At 46.5% G+C, this 4,928-nt stretch overlaps 1 non-coding gene across 1 annotated transcript; it reads right to left on the minus strand.

Moving 5' to 3' along the window:
* Nucleotides 1–4,429: 4,429 nt before the first annotated feature.
* On the minus strand, nucleotides 4,430–4,549 carry LOC115082292. The gene has a single exon (XR_003854123.1). It is a non-coding gene; the product is annotated as a small nucleolar RNA SNORA24 (small nucleolar RNA).
* Nucleotides 4,550–4,928: the final 379 nt, after the last annotated feature.

Here is a 4,928-nt window from a genome sequence, read left to right on the forward strand (position 1 = left end):
TCATAGTGGAGCTCTTCCATCCCCTTTATCATTTTGGTTGCCCTTCTCTGTACCTTCTCCATCACAATTATATCTTTTTTGAGATGCAGCAACCAGAATTGTACACAGTATTCAAGGTGGGGTCTCACCATGGAGCGATACAGAGGCATTATGACATTTTCCGTTTTATTCACCATTCCCTTTCTAATAATTCCTAACATTCTGTTTGCTTTTTTGACTGCCGCAGCACACTGAGCCGACAATTTTAAAGTATTATCCACTATGATGCCTAGATCTTTTTCCTGGGTGGTAGCTCCTAATATGGAACCTAACATTTTGTAACTACAACAAGGGTTATTTTTCTCTATATACATCACCTTGCACTTGTCCACATTAAATTTCATCTGCCATTTGGATGCCCAATCTTCCAGTCTCACAAGGTCCTCCTGTAATGTATCACAGTCCGCTTGTGATTTAAGTACTCTGAATAATTTTGTATCATCCGCAAATTTGATAACCTCACTCATCGTATTCCTTTCCAGATCATTTATAAATATACAAGCCGTTAAGCCCGTCACAACGGGCTACATTACATTTTTGTTTTCGGTCCATTTTCGAAAACAGCACCCTTCTACACTTTTTCTCCCTCATTCCCCCTTCCCCTCAGTCACTCACCCCCTTCCCACCCCTCAGTCTTACTCACTCTCTGTCTCCCACTGCCTCCTTCCCCTCTCACCTCCCTCCCCTTCCCTCAGTCACTCCCACCTCTCTCCCCTTCCCTCAGTCACTCCCCACCCTGTCTCAATCCCATCCCATCCCCTCTCCCTCAGCCCTCCTCCACTCCCTTTTTCTCTGCTCCACAACTTCTTACCCTTCCACTTACTCACATCCCTGTCTCTCACCTCTCCCTCATTCTCCCTCTCCCCTCACTCTTCCCCCCTCCCACTCTGTCCCTCCCTCAGTCCCTCCCCCCCACTCAGTCCCTCCCTCCCTCCCACTCTGTCCCTCCCTCAGTCCCTCCCTCCCACTCAGTCCCTCCCCCTCCCTCCCTCCCTCTCTCTCACTCAGTCCCTCCCTCTCTCACTCAATCCCTCCCTCCCCCTCACTCAGTCCCTCCCTCCCCCTCACTCAGTCCCTCCCTCCCACTCCCTCCCTCCCTCTCACTCAGTCCATCCGTCCCTCCCACTCAGTCCTTCCCTCCCTCCCTCCTCCCTCCCTCGCTACTGGCCGCCGCTGCTCCTCGTCGTCGTTCGCTGCCGTCGCCGCCCGACGCCGCCATGTTTTTTTTTTTTTTACGCTGGCTAAGACCGACGTCCTTGCCCGCACATGCGCAGTAGAGCTGTGCTCTACTGCGCATGTGCGGGCCGTCGGCCATGGCCCATTTATAAGGTAGATTGAAAAGCACCGGTCCAAGTACAGATCCCTGAGGCACTCCACTGTTTACCCTTTTCCACTGAGAAAATTGACCATTTAATCCTACTCTCTGTTTCCTGTCTTTTAACCAGTTTGTAATCCACAAAAGGACATCGCCTCCTATCCCATGACTTTTTAGTTTTCGTAGAAGCCTCTCATGAGGGACTTTGTCAAACGCCTTCTGAAAATCCAAACACACTACATCTACCGATTCACCTTTATCCACATGTTTATTAACCCCTTCAAAAAAAATGAAGCAGATTTGTTAGGCAAGACTTCCTTTGGGTAAATCCATGTTGACTGTGTCCCATTAAATCATGTCTTTCTATATGCTCTACGATTTTGATCTTGAGAATAGTTTCCACTATTTTTCCCGGCACTGAAGTCAGGCTCACTGGTCTATAGTTACCCGGATCCCCCCTGGAGCCTTTTTAAAATGTTGGGGTTACATTGGCCACCCTCCAGTCTTCAGGTAAAATGGATGATTTTAATGATAGGTTACAAAATTTAAACTAATAGATCAGAAATTTCATTTTTGAGTTCCTTCAGTACCCTAGGATGCATACCATCCGGTCCAGGTGATTTGCTACTCTTTAGTTTGTCAATCTGGCCTACTACATCTTCCAGGTTCACAGTGATTTGGTTCAGTTCGTCTGACTCATCACCCCTGAAAACCATCTCCCAAACTGGTATCTCCCCAATATCCTCATTAGTAAACACGGAAGCAAAGAATTAATTTAGTCTTCCAAGGCTCATCCCTGCTTTAAAATTAGCTTCTGGGGCGCCTCATTCAAGATCAATCAATTCTTGAAAAGCATCCATAATGCTTTACGCAAAGAAACTAAAATGGGATTCTTCTTTGGCTCAGATATGGAATCTGCACCTGGAACACCCAGCATCTTCATTGTTTGGGAGATCAGAGCCAGCAATTCATCTCTATGAAAGAAACATAACATTGTTCTTATATGGCTCCAATCCCAGAGAATTTTCCCCATCCTTCCAGGAGTAAGGATCGCTTTCATCATCCGTGCCATCTGGTTCCCTATCAGCATGACCCGAAGCAGGCACAGATGTAGTCCGATGCTTATCTGTGGCACCGTGAGTGTGGGGATCCGCAGTCTGCAATTTTAGGTTTGGCCAGCTCCGCTGACTATGCCTGAAAAAAAGAACTGCAGTCCTTGAAAAAATTCCACCTAAGAAGGGCAGAAGGATCCATATCAAAACCAGGGGACGTTGGTCCTGCGTCCACTGAGTTGCCTTCCCCTGCTGACGAACAAGTTAGGGGAGCCCCCAAATCAGGTGAAACCTCTGACAGGTCCCCCCTCTGGTCCCATTCCTGTATCATACTGGGAAGCTGCCGGGCTCAGCAAAATCAGCTTGAGACAATTCTTCCCAAGTCTCCAAACAGCGATGACAGGGGGGACGCTAGGCTGAGATGCCTGAATATAGCAAGCAACACAAAGGGCTTAGACTTCTTTGCTACCAGCGCCATGGATAAACACCCACTAGCAGCATGCTTCCAAAAGTGTCTGACAATTGTATGCCCGACTGTGCGTCCACACAAACAAGCTTAGATAGGGTGCCCAAAAGCAAGCTCTGTTCAATAAGTGCGCATTACGGACACCCAAAATTTAGATGCCCAATACGCGATCCAGGTAGGCGCCCTACTGAGTGTCCACAGGGGCGTGCAAGCGCGAATAGACATCAGACATTGTTTCACGGCAGAAACGTGAGCAAACACCGACACGGCCTACCACACGGCATCTGAGCAAAGCCTGTGAGCGAGGCCAAGTCAAAAGGCTGCTCAACCCAAGCTTCCACGATTCCCCAAGCTCTCCCGGATGTGGGAATGGACATCGGATCGGCATGCCGAGGCTCGGAGACCAGATGAAGAATGGAATACATAAAATTATCTCCCCTTCTTTTTATTTTTTTTTTAATTTAATCTTTACCTGAGCTCAGCCCATCCCGGTCGAGTATAGAGTCGTTCTCCGGCTGCAGGGGGAGAGAACAAAGGTCTTCACCACCGCGCTTGGCTTCCTGCACCTGCTAGCTTCTCAGCTGTTTCTCTCGCTACAGCTAAGTCCATGCCGGAAAACCAGCTATTGGACTGAGGCACTCTGAGGGAGGGATCTGTAGATATCACCTCTGGAAAACTTGACTGAGGGAGAGACTGTAAGGTATCACCACATGAGAGTGGGGCGATTTCCTTCTTCTATTCTCCCTTTTCTTTTTTAAACAATCTCCAGAAGAGAGATGCACGTTCACCATCTGCTGGAGACAGAGAATACTGGCGGGCTGGGATATATATACCGTGACATCAGCTTTGCTCCATCTTCATCTGCTGGTAGAGGTGCATAGCCCCACTGGTTGTGGATTAACCTGTCTGAATGCAAAGACATCTGTACTACAGAAATTAATTTAACCACCATCCAGATGTACTTATTTACTTATTAAATTTATAATCTGCCAATCCACAAATTTTGCTGGATAACAAAACATTCACAATAGTTGAATCACCCTATTACAACATAAAAGCAAAGTATAACAAAGAGTACAGCACACAGGGACAACAAGGGGCAAGACAATGGCATATAGTCTCAAAAGAATAAACCAGGACTTCTGGCTAGAGAAGGGGGAACATGCCCATTAACCCAGGGTAGAGTCAGGTAGCAGAGGCACAAGTGAACAGGTGAGTTAAGTAATTTGCAAAAATGGAGTAATTCAGTTTCAGCCCTGATCTCATCAGTGAGATTCCACAGCATCTGGCCAGCCATGCTGAAAATCCGTTCTCTGGATTCAATTACGCAGATGTGCTTAATGCATGAAACTTCTATCACACCCCGTAAATCTGTGTGCCACTGTCAAATAACCCCAGATGCTATGTTAAATACATATCATTAGAAATTATTTGTTTTGCATTTTTAATGCTAGGCATTCATCTCCGTTTATTCTCTTGCTGTACGTTGCCTAGATCCTATTAGATGGGCATAAATCTTTAGAGATAAAATAAGTAAATTCCACGCAAACGTTTGTCTCTTGCTTAAACAACACTAACATCCATGGGGGAGGCAGTAATAGTTCAAAGCAAGATGGTACTCTTCCATGGCTAGGAAGGGCAACTGCCACATTCAGCAGGTCCCATGGATTCATGGGTTGGAAGGAAGGGAGACTGCTCCGTTTAGCTGATCCCAAGGATTCACGGCTAGACAGAGAGACTGCCATGTCCAGCAGGTCCCAAGGAAATGGAGAAATTACTTACCTGATAATTTCGTTTTCCTTAGTGTAGACATATGGACTCAGAACCAATGGATTATGTGCTCCCCTGCCAGCAGATGGAGACAGAGTCAGGTTTCAAAGCTGACATCACCCTAGATATACCCCTGCAGTGACCTCAGCCATTCAGTATTCTCTTCAAAAGCCATTGTGGACATACTATTGAAAAACTTGAATACAGTTTAATAACTTGATTAAAACTGGTGACTTTAACTGTACTCAACCAAACATAAGCGCTGAATCCCAGCAACATTATAGAT

Source organism: Rhinatrema bivittatum, unplaced genomic scaffold (assembly GCF_901001135.1).
Source record: "Rhinatrema bivittatum unplaced genomic scaffold, aRhiBiv1.1, whole genome shotgun sequence".
In the NCBI taxonomy this organism is placed as follows: Eukaryota; Metazoa; Chordata; class Amphibia; order Gymnophiona; family Rhinatrematidae; genus Rhinatrema; species Rhinatrema bivittatum.